Source organism: Cydia pomonella, chromosome 12, assembly GCF_033807575.1.
Source record: "Cydia pomonella isolate Wapato2018A chromosome 12, ilCydPomo1, whole genome shotgun sequence".
Taxonomy (NCBI): Eukaryota; Metazoa; Arthropoda; class Insecta; order Lepidoptera; family Tortricidae; genus Cydia; species Cydia pomonella.
The window spans coordinates 6,500,120-6,516,918 of NC_084714.1; the positions used below are offsets into that span (position 1 = coordinate 6,500,120).

Genomic DNA, 16,799 nt, shown 5'->3' on the forward strand with positions numbered 1-16,799 from the left:
CATTCATTCAATCAGCGTAAAGTCCCATGGCGTCGAAACGGCGAAGTAGTCAACGCGCCTAACCATTGTGAACCAAAGTACGAGTAATTAACAGTGCCAACGCGAATGCGACAAACCTATTAATTCCACTAATTCGCTACTTCGCTCTCTACCGACTAGTGCTCCAGTTGCCAGTCTTTTGTTAGTTGCGAAGCTGAATTATGAATTTATGGCATAGATTATTTTCTGCTAGAGTTACTAGACCTGCATTTTAAACGCGGGACCATAATCTGACGTACTGGCATGGACATGTTACAAGGCCGAAAAGATCTACTTACTTAAAACTTAAAAGACTTGGATGAAGTTAAATGGGGGTAGAAAAGCCGGAAAGTGGAGCCCGTCGCAGTACGAGACAAACGCAGGAGGACGATGATAACAACCTAACGGTCATTGCTCAGAACGATCGTACTTAAAAAGTATTGCCTTTGTCCGCGAGCCTAGTGTCGTTGCCGAGCGTTTACCTATAGGTAACAACAGATATTTGACAGTTGACATGTTTCAAATAGTATAAAGCAAAATATGAGCTGCAATTTTTAAAATATCGATCGTCGCTTTTATTTAGATCACGTATAGCGAATAACGCGCGACGCCTGTTTGTTTTTACGCTGGTGTTCTTTAATAGCCAGAAAAATTGTTATAGTACCTGTAAAATAATGTAAAGTTCTAACAATCTCACACGCTACACGCTTTCTCTCTCCCTTGCTGTGTATGTTTGACACATAGTACCAGGGGGAGGAAACTAGAGCGTTCGGGCTTTCTCGGCTCCGCTCAGCTCGGCATTGCTCCTAGCTATTATTAGGGTTGGCACAACTTCCCTTTGCGTGCACAACCACAGATAAGATGAATTTTGACAACCCTAAATAGCCGAAAGGGATAGTTCCATACATTAGAAATGGACAACATGATTCGGCCCTGAATCGCTGTCAAACCTCGGTTTTGTAGGCAGTTTCCTGTCTGTACGGTAGTACCATTATTTATTCTGTAACTTAGTACTAAGTATCTACATTATTATTGGTGGTCTGAGACGTGATCGCGTCTTATTATAAATATATAGCGTTAAGAAGTGAATAAGTAAGCTGAGAATGCTTCCGAGCAAAACTGATGTTCTTCTATGTATACAAATTCCGTAATGACATACGACTTTATAGACAAGGACTGTTTCTGCTGCGGTGCTTTATGAGCTATTGTATAATTTGCAACAAATTTTATAATTCACTGAGTTAATTATATTCGTTTTCGGTTCTTTCTACTTTATTTATGCTAAAATGAATCATTTTAAATGATTGCGAGGTGCAAATGTTCTCAGTATTCGTTCGTTGCGATTTATTACATTTAAAAGAAGTACTTCAGTTTTTGTTTTGTTAAAAGCTTTGTTTGTTTGTTTGGTGGAATCTTTTTTCAGGTATTTTGGTGCAGTCTTACGGTTCCTTGGAGTTAACGTAAGAAAAGAGTTTTATTAATGGAAATGAAATGTATATATCTATTTTATCTATTTTTTGTTTTCCTTTATTGTTTCCAGAGACATACAAGATTTTTAATTTTATCCCAACATTTGAGGACATTAACCTTCTTTCCGACTTTAACCCTGTTTTCTGAAAGCGTGAACCCTTCGGCCACCTGCCGCCGGCAGTTTGGGAGTCCGTGCCTCGGGCAGGGTTAAAAGGGCCCGTGATAATGATTAATGGGCATAACGTTGATTCACAAAATGGCGGTGATATTAGGTGCTAACAGGTTGTTTATTTATGCATTAAGTTATACAAGTACTTGGACACTATGTTATGTGGTTTTCAAAGTAAGAGTACCTAAATGATATATCTACATACTCCACCACGCATAATTAACGGCCTCTAAGCCTAGTCGGTAGTGACCCTGCCTACGACGCTGGAGGTCCCGGGTTCTAATCCCGGTAAGCAAATTTATTTGTGTGTTTATGGCGGATTTTCTTGAATGCATAAGGAAGTGATCATCAAAAATTAATGGTGTCATTTGCAGTGTGTTCTGAAGCTTGCCGTTTCGATACCTCCTAAGTATACTGAGGCAAGTGTCAATTTTATGATTTTGCGTTTTTTACAATTAAGTATTAAAATAACAATATTTACCTTGCACTGAAATTTTATCCTGAAACTCGTATTCGTTTTAGATATAAAGTGACGTATATGGATGCAAACTAACTACATTTTATATACTCGAACATCGTTTACTGAGGCAAGTCACTTCCACCACACTACGCGGTACAGTTAACACGGAGGAGGATAACAAATGCATACTGATACAACTCAATGGGTCGGCGTGGTAAAAAAACCTGATAATAACAATAATTTGAAATTTTAAATGTTTTAATCAAATTTTATTGTAAAAGTTGAAGTTTGACGTATACTGGTGCAAGTGCTTTTTGGTCCGGCTAAAATTTAGACTGCGATAAAATTTAGAAATTCATGAATGCAGATATAATCTAAGACAATTTTCTACACCGAATCAAAAATTTTAAGGAAGTACTTTAACACATAAGGGAGTTACGTTCCGTTCTACCTTTGAACCGCTCTCCTGCAAAATCTTGATTTTGTACTTGTCTTAGTATACTTAGGAGGCATCGGTTTATAACTGATGACCATGACAACTCAAGGATAAAAATACAAGAATAAAATGACAAGGGTAATATGATGATGATAATAAATGTGTCTAAACGAATGATATAACAAAGGATCTTAATTGTATAAACCGTTAGATATCACATACAATTGATAATTGAATATACAATTAGACATGATGTATATCTAACGGTGGCTTAACATGGCATATTAGGTCCTTACCTATGAAATTAGCGTTTTGTTTGGAGAACTTTCACGAAATTCAATTTTTCATACAATGAATTTTGCGGATTATTTTGTGATGGCATTTTCACACCAAACAAATTTTTGCTAGTAATCTGAGACATTTTAAGGCACATTTTCTATCTCATATTTTTTTAAATGTGTCCTGTCAGAAAAATAATAGTCATTTAAATACTCGAGCTAGCAACATATGAAAAGAGCTGTTTTCAGGGTGGAATTCTGAATACGTAAAACAATTAAAGTAGCAAATAATTGTATGTAAAATCGTTGTTATGTAGCGCACTAATGAAATTAAAAAATACTTCGAAGTTACTGTTAAAATAAATAAACTATTACATGACTAATACTTATGAAAAAAAAACGCCAATTTCATAGGTAATGACCCAATAGTATGTATGTATGTATGTATGTTAGGTATGGTATTAGGTATAGCCATGTTTATAATAATTTCCTCTCAATCGGTTCTACAAGCCGTAATTAGTTAAATTACCGCTGTAACAGTACTAACCGGGGCACGTCTGGCGATGTACAATCGGCCACATGTGTTAACCGAGTTTGGTTTTGTTATTGCTCCCAGGGCATTAGTAGGGGCTATGCCGGTATAAGCCTAAAATGAGGATAAGACAGATTATTCCTGGAATACGTAAACGGGTAGAGGAGCTTTGGTGTTATCGGATGTTACAACAGTTTTGGGTATATATTGTAGTATTCGCTCTTGCCCGCGACTTCTGCGTAATATACGCGGTTTTAAGTTATGCCAACTACATATATTCCTAAAACGCGTGTTGACGGATCGTTAAAAAAACACGCGTCAACGGCGTGTTAAAAAACGCAGTGTGCATAGGCCTTATAAGGACTCCCGTAGTTTATCTTAACATTGGAACATCCACATTTATAAATTCTACAAAATTAAAATTTTCTAAAATATTTGTAGCAAGGTTTAAATTCAATGTGTTATTGAAACATCATTTATTCAGCAAATAGGCCACAGGGGACTTTTACATGCCAATTTTACAAGCAATAAAACTGACAAAAATTACAAAATCCAGCAAATATGGAATCAATTAAATATTAGATAATTTATAAGAGATATATACAGTCTCTAAATGTTCAAAATTGTACTCCCAAATTCATATTCTCATCTAAATAATATTTACCACATATTATGTGGTTTCATTTCTTCATAAATTTACGTTTGGGAACAGCGGAAATATACTAAACTAATATTTTTTCAATAATTAAAAGGTTGCTAAAGGTTGTCTGGAAGAGAACGTTATTAAGTGATAAGGCCGTCTGTTGTTTACCTCTACACGTGCTGCTGTTTTCAGTTTTCACTTGTAATATTGAAAAAAAAATGTATTGTATTCTAACTTTCTGCACCAAGTCGCAAATTCTCATAAGTTGTCATAAAGGCGATTTTGCCATATTTACGTTAAAAAGTAGAATACTTAAATAAGTATTCGTGAAGTCACGAACTGTAAAAAAGCAGATTACTTATATCTTCACACTTCACAATCAACAAACGATACTCTGCGTTCATACAATTAAAACAAAAGCTACATTTAATTACGCTCGTGAGCATATATAAGTATCTTAACAACCAGCTATCATAATAGCCCTTAGCAAAACAGACGAGTCCCCAAACATCATTGACCCAATTCCTTGTCTTAATACAACCGACTGTACTCGTTAAACAGCACTTGTCGCGCGGTGTCTGTTCGCTTTTGTCTGTGACAGCTTGGCGTGTGTTAACGCCTTTAGCCTTAAGACTTAGACACACGTGGCAAACCTAAATTATACTACGGTTTTATAGGATTGATAAAACCTAAGCAGAAGTAAGGTTCTCAGTTCTCAGGCACATTGTGAGGTAAAAATAAACAAATAGTGTCTAATAAGCATGTTATTTGAGATTCGTAAATAAATAGGTAATGTCCCTCTGTAGTTATAATGAGTAAGGAAGGCAGAGTGAGGTCACTTGATATATCATTCTAAAACATTCTGAAAAGCTTTTAAGTAATAAGATGACGAGGAAGTGTGAAAGTATTTTTTAAATAACTTGTGGATTTTGCTAGATTTTCAACTAAAAATATTGGGTTTAGGTCTAGATACAATATGGATCGGATACGTCAGTGTCAAAAGTGACGTTTTTGTTTGAAGAAACGTCACTTTTGCCACTGACTAATATTTGACGTACCTATCTTGAAGTTCGAATCGGGCCGTTTGAGTTTTAAGGTTATAAATTATATGGATATGATAGCTGTCACCGTACCCAAGCTATATGAAATATATTGTACTTAGTGCTAAAGATGACTATCTCGCCATTTTTATAGTTGACATTTAATGTTATACTTATATCCGTGTAAAAGTCTTCTTGTAATATCGAGTTGGTGTGAACGCGCCCTTACCCCGCAGTTATAGGTTTCGCCGAGCGGCATTAAAATTTCACCACATCATTAAACTTGCCGGATTTCGCATTTAACGGGTTTTCAATTGAAATACTTCAACAGCCCTCGTACGGTTCGTACGCGCTTAGGTTCTACTTACATGGCTACACGCAAATTAAAGTTAAGTAATTTAGTGTTATGAACACACGTCTAGAAAAGGCCTAGAATGTACAAGACGCCTCTCAAATGGATCAAACACAAAACTGAGTTTATGTCTTTCCTGTAGACATACCCAAAAGTTAAGGGCTATAAAGGTTAATTCTCTTATTTAACCCTTATTGAAAAGGTACTCTTACCTTGTACCTGTATAGTTCTGACGAACACACAAGTTTTCTCTCCTGTGGAAAAAAGTAGCTTGTGGGCATGTAGGTAATGATATGATCATAATTATGCAAATAAATGTGTTTGACCCAAATACGAGTCATCAAAAGTATGACCGTCGATCTGAATTACGTCAAGTATCAATAGCAGTATTGAATTCAGAAATAATATGTCATTGAGTAAATTATGTTTTTTAACAGTAAGTATATTCCAATATATTTGTATATTCACCTCCCATCTCCTGAATACAACTATTCGTATTTTTAAATCCGCTAACCGTACGTTTAGGATCAGTCAAGCGGGTGCCAATGGCAGCGCGCTGTGAAGCTAAAAAGTGGTAATATTTTTTTTTAATTTATGATCCATCTCTTTCGCACTCAAGAAATGACACACACGTGATGGTTTCCACTTTCCCGTTTGCACACTTCAATCTTTAAGCGCACGCGTCTCATTCTAGATCTGTGGTTAAGAATTATAATGATGATATTAGACTGTCTACACATAGTGATATTACACGCAAAAAGACCTGTGGGACGTCCGATGCTGAGATTTAAAGACTCCTGCAAGCGTGATATTGAATGCTTTGGCATCAGTACCGGCGGTTGGGAACAACGAGCTGATATGAGACCTGAGTGGCGCAAGGATCTAAGCACCGGCATACAGAAACATGAGGACGCCTGGGTTAAACATTTAAAGGGCAAGCGATATAAAACGACAAATAACACCTTAACCTGTGACTCAAATTATTCGTGTGACATATGTGGGAAAAAATGTCGTGCTGCCATTGGGTTGCTAAGCCATAAGCTGCATTAACCGGCACAACCGAAGATAATGGCGTTGCAACAATCATCCGACAAGGATGCTGCGGCCATTGATGATGATTGACGATGACTGTCTGATGTGACGGCACCTGATATGGTAGTTATATACCTACCTAATTATTTTTGGGGCGCCCGTAAATTATGACCCGATGAACGGTCCGAGTCCGAGTGCGACTCTTCTATCACCAATTACCCGTCAATCCCGTTATACTCCGACATTTCGAGGACGGCGTAGTCCCCGTGGTCTCGGAGAAGATTATTTAATAATGGGTAAAAATCCTGAAAGATTAAATCAGTGTTTTGCAACAAAGTAGTTTTAGTATTTTGTAAACCATTTCTCGCATGAACATAAAACTGTAGCAAGTAATAAAATAAAATAATCACAAGAATAACACAGTACGTGGCTCCGTAAAATACTTACAGCTGCGAATTGTACACCCAAATCCGGCATTCGGATTTCAAAATTTGTTATTCATTTGATATTGATAAATGATAAGATTGTAGCTACTGCCTCTCAGGCCGATTCGAACATCAAACCGAATTTAGAATGATATTTAAATCAACAGTTAGCTGTCATTCCGCGGGCGTTTCGCTCGCCCTAATATATGTACGGACAGGTTAGAGCGACATGAACGCACGAATGACTAGCTAACTGATATGATTCCAATATCATTCAAATATCGGTGTGATCGGTTTGATACCAGGTGCACGTACAAATTGGCCTGTCTTTGACAGGGCCTAATAGACGACGCGTGCCTTGGTTCGTATTGTCATGGTATTAAAGGTTAGATTAGACAAATCTGCGCGTCATCGTGGATGACACGAACTACAGCTAAGATGAGAACGCCAAGTGGATGTACAGTCAGCGTCAAATACTTTGTAGCAACCAAAGTAGCCAAATAGTTCGGTACACCATATATTTAGTATGGTGTACCGAACTATTTGACCACTTTGACTGCAACAAAGTATTTGACGCTGACTGTACGTAATCCTTGTAGTGCATAATCCTTTGCCATTGTATTTTCACGAAAACGCACGAACGTGTTCTGAGGTTGACTGAAGTAGCATGACAAATACGAACGTTTCTGAGAAAATACGGTGGCAACGGATTATGCACTACATCTGGATGACGCAGTACGATCGTATCGTCTTGGCTAGCGCGACCTAGTGCGACTCGCATTTATTTATCAACTAGTGGCCCTGTGAGCTGTAGAACTCACGGGTCTGTTTATGTACAAATTAAAACTGAATAAATGTATCGCTCCGCCATTTTGAAAGTAATCTAAAAACTGATACGAAAAACTATTCCACGATTATCGAAATTGCTCACAAAATTTCAAGAGAATCATTGTCGGACGCACGGCGAACAGCCAGACAGACATACGACAGCGTTTTTGCCCAAGAAGAGATTGAGATGCACCGCTAGCGCTTCTGGCTCGCTCGGTCAACGAGTGTGCATAGAAATAAATATCATAATAATATCAAATCAATTGCCGATCTTATATCTAAATGCCACTCTATGCGGTGTGCTATGTCCTGTTCTAGAATAAGAAATAAGAACACGAACCAAAGAATTTATGACATTGCTTTCTTTATTACTGGTAGGAGTCCGAGCATTGCGCAAATTTTTGTAAGCCCGACCAGATACAGCCTGGGAACGAAAATTGGATTGCAGACTAAATAAGTAGGCAGCAACTCAAAGAATTTATTTATTGCGTTGTTGATTTAAAAATAGGTAGTGTCCGACCGAAGCTTCCGTTTCGGCAGGATTCGGCATGAAAATCATGTTCCCTCCGAACGTTTGGTTTCGGCCAAAACTGGAGCAAAGCCGTACTTTCGGTTTCAGCAAAAAAACCGGTTTCGGTCGGATGCTAAACATAGGGGTAACATGAATGTTGGAAGACTTATTTCATGGTAGTATGATGTATCTATTAGTGTTTGAAGAGCTTTAATATTTTACTTTACTACCCAATAATAATTCTGAGTTTTAAAGCGACTCCCAAGAACAAAAAAACTGAAATACAAACTTACGGCCCGATTCGAAGAATGAGTAAGACTCGTTTAAGATCTTGGAAAGAGCTTTAAAAGATCGATAACTAAACGATATGTCAAAATTGACGTTTATTTCGATTCCGCTGTGATCTCAATAAGATCTATCTACGATATTTCTAACGTCAAAGTGACATTCGTTGCCCGAGTCGAGCTGCTTCTGTCAATACATACCAACGATTCTGGCATACCAACGATATCTAAATGAGAACTTATCTAAACCAGAACTTATCGTTATCGTATCTCATTCTTCTGTTAATCTGAGTTTCGAAGCTATTTTGAAACCCTGTTTTTGTCAATGCGCTTAACATAATGACTGTAAGTATTTTACTTATTTATCTATTTATCACTAGTCTGTACTAATCACTTAAAAACCTATGCGGCCTCAAGACCACAAGCAGCCCTGCGCTGCGGTTATCTTTGTTACTTTGTACATAGAAATACAGCTACTTACTAGCTTGCTATCCAATAAAAACCTCGCATAACTTCGTATTGACATCGAAATATCAACTATAACTACATGCATTAGGGTCAACTTTTGCTAGAACACTTAAGTATTGAGATACGATGGTTAGTCAGAGAATGGTGGCAGGCAATCTCATGATTAGAGTCGTGCTGAACAGAGGGCCTGTGTGCTTAACTTGCCGGTACTCATTTTGCTCTTGCTTATGATTTGCTTGCACATCGGATTTGTTGAGAAACTGGCTTTCTTTGTCACTTGTTGGACGTCGGAGCACGTCGTAGACGTAAAAATACAACGTTGTATTTAATTAGAAAAAGTTATGTTATTTTATAAGTTAGTTTTAGTCTTTTAAGTAATATTACCTAGAAAACTCGCGTGAGAAAGATATAATTATGTTGAAATATTTACCTTAAAGAAAGAAAGGATTAGCAACTTTCCACCGAAAGGCAATTTCACTTTTTTTTTAAGTTTTATTTGTTCTTATATTTGAAAACTTCTACTCGCTCTAATTTCTTTGTGTAACAGTTTATAGCAACGAAAACTCAAAATTCCAAATTCAAAAATTATTCTCAAGGCTCTCTTACAAGTCAATAAAACATATACAATGACATTATATAGTGATATGAAAAATAAATAACAATATTATAAATACAACGGCCAATACCTGGGTAAACATTACATTATAAAAAATTTTAAATAAATAATTACTACAATATAACAAAGATGTAAGGTTAACAATACATTAAATTTGGAGATGTAAAAGGCCCCCTATGCCAAAGTAGAGTACTAATACTAGTAATTTAATGCTCAGCCGGTATTGCATTGTTCTAGCCCTAAGTATACGTTTTGCATGGTAGGTTTTAAGAAAATTGTAGTCTATAACATTAACATTAAGTTTTTTTTACTAAAACATAAGTTATGGGTCATGTCTGAATTAAATGATTATTTTATTTTATTCAATACGATTTCTAAGTGTAAAGGCTCTCCAAGCGTCAAAATGAAATTATATGAAATAAATCGCGTCGCGTCTTCCAGTACCAGACAGTTATTTATTTATTTATTTATTTATAATACCGGTATACCTATTATAACAGTTGCCCAATGCGATATTAGATACGTAAATGTTCACGCTAAGTTTCACATAACTTTCATATGTAAATTTAAAATGAGAACGTAACTTCGATTGTATGGTAGCGGCGTCTACAGGAACTATCCATAAATAAATAAATAAAAGATACTGAGCTCGCTTGAGTCATCAATTGTCTCAAGTCTTGTAGTGTCTAGTGTCTGTCCGTGCTGTTCGTTAACGATGCCGCTGAGGACACGACGACCCGTCTTAATATAATGGGAGCGTTATTGTTGGGAAGAATTTACATATTTATTCATTATACATAATATGCCATTATTAATCCATTGAGCGCTAATAACGACACGTTATCGTTTTGCCTCTACGACGCATTTCTGCTAAATACCGGGAAATCCATGTTATCCGCTACGACGTAGCTCAGCGGTGAATATGGTCAAGTATTGAATAATGGTGGTTGAAATATTATTTCATAAACATGTATAGAAGTAGCTAGAACTTAGATCAGCTTTCTCCGTTCTCTCATATTTCTGGTCAGATAGAGAAACCGTCCTGACCCAAATAAAGGAGGATTGCGACCCTAATATTGTTATGTCAGGCATTTACATAAAGATTAACGCTACGAGCCCCGGCTACGCCGTAGCACTGCTACGCGTAGCTTTTAGGCGGCTACGACCGACGGCACAGATTTAAATATGACAGTTAATGCATCGACGCTTACATCAAAAATGACGTGTGATACAATTTTGATAAAAAAAAAATTGGCGGTTGGATTTGTTTGATATAGGCCCTTGAGGCATTGTACCAAGGATGTTGGCGGCTTTTCCTTGTTGTATCGCAAGATGTTGTGCGTGGAAGCCGCCAGCTCTTCGGTCACCAGTTACGTCAACCAGACGCTTCGCGATTTTTGTAGAAAACTTGTGCGCGCTGGAAGCTCATGGACCTAGAGTTTTAACGCCAAATGGTACAAAATGGTACTCTCTACCGAGTACCATTTCGTAGCCTTCGTAGGTAGTAATTAGCTATGCAACAAAGGTAATTTAGTTATAAGCTAATATCTCAGGTTCAGCAATAATGTTTAATATTGCTGCATGACAGCCAATAACACAGCGCATAATACAATGTCCCGATACCGCAATGTTGCTGCAGTTATTTAAACATGAAGTATAATGTATACCTACGGCCTGTTTTTATAAATTTATATCTTATAATTTATGCACATAAAGTAAAGCAGACGATTATTAATACAGATAGCATTATCTGTTCGCCGTGAGACTGTGACACAACAAAGCTGATTTAATTTAGGTTTAATCTGAAGGGTTTGTTGACAGTCTATTTTTATAAATAAATAAGATATACATTCTGTGTTCATGCAAAAGAATTAAATGCTCCATCATCCGCTATTGTAGAAGTATAATTACAATTAACTTAACCAAACAATTAATTTAAGCTTTATTACTAAGTAAGAGTTCAGTCTGATAATATCTGATTAAGTTGAAAATATAAAGCATGAGCAATCCATCTGTTTAAGTTCTATAATTTGCTTAGAAAAATAAAATATAAATAACTCTAAAATAAATCTAAAAATGGCCCCTGCGGCATAGTCTGTGTTCTCTGTTTGGCGAGTGTCTGTGACTCGGCAGAGGCGACTTAATTTCGGACTTAAATTCGAATTTGTCAGTAAAAAAAGGCGGTAAATAGTAATGTAGGCGAAGGGTCAATCTAAATATCGTGTTTTTTATTTATTTTATCTTTATTGCACAATAGATTTTATATATTATTTATATATTATACTTATCGCTGTCTGAGTACCCATAACAGAAGCCTTCTTGAGCTTACTTGTGGGGCTTAGTCAATTTGTGTTAGAATGGCCAATATTTATATTGATTTATTTATAAAATATCAAACATTTATTCAGCAAATAGGCCACAGGGGCTCTTTTTATAAATAAAAATTATAAAATACAATTACAAAAAATTAATATGGATTAATATGGAATCCATGAAATAATATCTAATATACCCATTATTAGAGATGCATACTGTCTCTAAATATCAAATTACACAAAAAAAAAACTATGTATATTCAATATTTATAAATATATACATGCATCAAAAATATATATATATAAATATAATTACAAATATGAAATCCATGAAATAATATACCCTTTATTAGAGATGCATACTGTCTCTAAATGTCAAATTACACAAAAAAAAACTATGTATATTCAATATTTATAAATATATACATGCATCAATATATATATAAATTGTGAGATACAACATTTGTGCTTGTATGTTACATTTAAGACGCCATGGCGCCACATAAACGCGACAACATAATATTCGTAAGGAGTATGCCTACCTATAAATATAACTAAATTACAAACTTATATTTAAATTGACTTGAAAACTAAGTGTCCACGACTAAAACTAACTAAAACAACACAATCAAGCGAGAACATGATAGTCTCTTGTGTCAGTTCTACTGGACACTAGTATGGTTAAATATTTCACAGAAAAAAAAAAACGAAAACACTATTACATTTTTATTAGCATACTACGAGTATCAAGATCAAGCTACTGGCTTAAAGGCATCTTTTATATATTGCGTTGTCTGTTCGCTACGAATCTGTGACACGACAGAGGCGACTTAATTTTGGATTAATCAGCGTGGCTTGTTGCCGGTCTATTTTTAGCCGTAGGGACGGGTTCGCTTTCAAATGAAGTGGCTGCGGCGTCTGTGGGAATATAACGAACCATTGCACAATTTGCACACGATTAATAGGAAATAAATCAGAATTCAACAGTATTACCAAGTATTTGATTGATTTAGCAGGCACTTGCGGGCTTTCAATTACCTAAACAATTTTGAGAAGCAAGAATATAAAGTCGCGTAAGTATTGCCATTCAGCGAGGGAATGCTGCCAGAATCTTTGGCACAATGCCGCGGGGGCCTTATTTAGATATATTTTAATTTAGATTAGTTTTTACCATTTTGTTTTATTATGTGCTGTATGTTTCCCAATAAATTTTACTAAGTCGCGTAGCTACCGTAGGTTCTTCTGTATCGTGCTGAGTTAAGGTCACTCACAAAAGCTACAACTAAACATCTAGAAGCGTTTGAGATGTGGATGTACAGGAGAATACTGAAAATCTCATTACTTTGTTAATGTATTGCGAAATGAGAAATACCACCTTCTCCAGTTGATAATACAGGGGAAAATCTAAGGCAAACGAAAACTTGGAAGATGACGTACCTCGTGGCTCAAAAATCTCAGGTGCTGGTTCAACATGAACACCAGGTCGCTGTTCCAAGCTGCAGTATCAAAAGTAAAAATAGCCCTAATGACAGCCAACCTCCGGCAGGAGATGGCACCATAAGAAGAAGAATAATGACAAATTTTCGGGTAAAAACTTGTGAATAATATAAACTAGAAAGTCGTATCATCATCATATAACAAAAATAACGAAACCAGTTGAGATCGGCCTCCCAGCGTGTTTCACCATAGGTCTAACAGTCGAAAATGTTTAGCAAATGTCAGCAGTTGAGCGTGCGTTAGCCCCCGTGCCGTCCTATTGACGCGCTTTGTTAATTAAAAGGCCATTCACGTGACGACTGTGAATCGCACTGCAACTGCAGTTAGCGCTCATTTGTCTCTACAGCTTTATTTGTTGTAGAAGCTATTCCTTTAACTGGTTGTAACCGTTTTACCTTTTGTAGGTACTAGCTGACAGCGACTATGTTGTTTATTTGGAGGATTGTGTCTCAATATAGTCGCTTAGCTATATTGTTTTTTAGTTATGCGGACGAATTGACGGGCAAAACTTATATACAACAGTGGAAAACGTTTTGCAAATGGCACAACAGTTGAGCGTTACTTTTACAAATTAATCTAATATAAAAAAGTTAAACGTAGATCATCGTATATCGGCTTGACTAAGGCAAAAAACGTTGCAAGCGCAGTGAATGTCCTGCATTTGACACTAACGGACTGCATGTGCGACAGATGTTACGAGTACTCTGATTGATAGGCATTGTGTACATATTTAAATGTCTGGGGATCAAACATGTTTGATATACAATACAAACAGTACAGTCATTTCAATATGTGTATCAAATATGAGACGGAGGCGAATTGAATTAATGATGAACGAAAGGAATCATAGCATACCATTTTAGGTTGAAATAATATGGAGAAAGGAATTCTAAATTTAAAATTGCACTTAAGTTTCATATTTGTACACCTTTCAATACACCTATTACCTTTTGTGTCGAGTGTATACAAAAATAAACATAATTAATTTTGGAACCCTAAGCCCAGCGAAAATCGCCCGTAAACCAACTGAATATGTTTTAACTTTGTGGTTCTCCTAAACCCATAAAAATAAATAATTTGTTACACTCAAACGAGCACTGGCCAAATTTTAATGCAATGAATATTATATTAAGACAGATTTAACAAACGGAGTAAAACCAGTATTATCACGCTTAATCATCATCTCAGCCAAAACACGTTCACTGCTGGACAAAGGCCTCGCCCAAGGTACTCCACAACGAACGGTTATTCGTTGGCCTCAACAACGGTTTCCCGCGACTTTGACCAGATCGTCGGTCCGTTTAGTCACGTTTATTGAAATAAAATGTTACATAATTCAATAATATTTGTTTTAATAATAATAAAAAACAGATATTCATTTATTTACGTAACAAATATTCCAAATTAAATACAATATCAATCCACAGCGCAGGCTCCGTCATAGTTGCTACACACAAAAATAGTATCCACAATATGCTATATCAAACAAAAAAATGCTATTCTAATAATGAAGCCCCGAACTGTTTTTAAGTTATTTTTTGATTGGTTTAAGTTATTTTGATTAAGTATCAAATATTTGATTTTCATTTTTCATTGATCATCAATCTACTTAAATTCTTACTACTGTTTACTGCTATTTTTTTAATTTTTAGGTTCAATGGGAGACTTAGCTCAGAATGCTACTAGATTCAAATAAAAGATGTTCGTAACTTTAGTAGGTAATATCGTCCTTGTAACACACAATAAATAAATGTAATGACATAATCTAACGCACTTGCAATTAAAAAAATACAAATTAAAACAAAAGTGCGTGAAAGAGATTGATCCGCCAGCTTGTTTACTGTTGACATAAGGTACGAAAAAACTTCATGCAGCCACGGATCAATCAAAATATTGTAAGATGTAGTTTATTTGAAGCAGCTGATAAAACTTTAAGGTAAAAAATAAGCAGAATAAGTTAATTAAATATAAAGCCTCATTAACCATCTTTCCTTTTCATTATATATTATGCATACTCCATTGAGAGTAATAATAATTATTATTTGTAGTTAGGTAGGTATATGTGGAATATGCCATGTCATGCAATGTCAGTGTCCGCAAGCTGCTCGATCACGTGAATGCTCTAATGAACAAACACTAGGAAATAGGAATCGCCATCAATAGTCACTCACTAGACTACGCCAAACTGGCTGTCTGCGCGATACATTTTTATCCAGTTATTCGATTGTGCGGGAGTCGCAGTTCCAACCTAACCTAACCCATTTATGTCATGCACTTATTATGCCACACAAATAATTATGTGATGTCACTTGTTAGAATAAATAATATGCTCTAGAGTATGTAATAATTATGGCAAAGTATATAAGACGATGTGTAAATATACCTTATGACCATTATACCAATAATAACATTATGTTTGCCGTTAATTAGATATTACGGTAGTAAGTATGCCATTTATTACGTTATTCAAAATGACGATATATCAAACTATAATATATGAAAAGTAATTGTAATGTAGTGCACCCATTATTGACAGGTTATATTGCCTTATGGGTTCCATTCTAACAACTTATTATCATTTAAGTCCAATAGAGCCTATTAATTGCAGCGGCACATCATTATATTACACGCATATCGCTACTCACAGTAACCGAATTAGTCGCATTAATACGCACCATCATCGGTCGGATTATCCTATACCACCCTATATCTACATCACCTATTACAATGTAGCTATAATTTCCAACTGTTATAATCAGAGGCTTAACTTCGACGCCCAGTCTGGCCTAGTGGGTAGTGACTCTGCCTACGAAGCCGATGGTCCTGGGTTCAAATCCTGGTAAGGGCATTTATTCGTGTGATGAGCATGGATATTTTGTTCCTGAGTCATAGGTGTTTTCTGTGAATTATTTATATACTTACATCGTTATCTAAGTACCTTCAATACAAGCCTTATTGAGCTTACTGTGGGACTTAGTCAATTTGTGTAATAGTGTCCTATAATATTTTTATTTTATTTAACTCAGCTCAGGAATGAAAATTCAATAATAAATTCCCTGGAACTTGGGAACAAATCAAATTCATTTATGAAATATTTATTGATTTGTATTTGTTTCGGGTACCGCCGTGGCCGGGTGGTTTAGCGGTCCAGACGTCAGCCACGTAAGCTGAAGACGCTGGTTCGATTCCCGCCTCGGCCACCGGTGGACTTGGTTACTTTTTGTGTATGATATCTATATGATTTTGTTCGCACTAATATATTGGTGCGAGAGGCAAGCTTTGAAGTTAACATCATATTGATAGCCCTCCTACGTGTACACGTTCAACGCAGCTGGCCAACTTTATTGTCACGCGTGCATAGAGTATTTAAGAGCAAGTTCGGCCAGCCTGGCCAGCCACATTAGGGCTCATGCTAGACAACGTCC

The 16,799-nt window shown here is 36.1% G+C and overlaps 1 non-coding gene across 1 annotated transcript; it reads left to right on the forward strand.

The window, feature by feature from the left end:
* The first annotated feature begins 16,502 nt into the window (after positions 1-16,502).
* Positions 16,503-16,574, forward strand: Trnat-cgu (transfer RNA threonine (anticodon CGU)). Its single transcript has one exon. It is a non-coding gene; the product is annotated as a tRNA-Thr (tRNA).
* Positions 16,575-16,799: the final 225 nt, after the last annotated feature.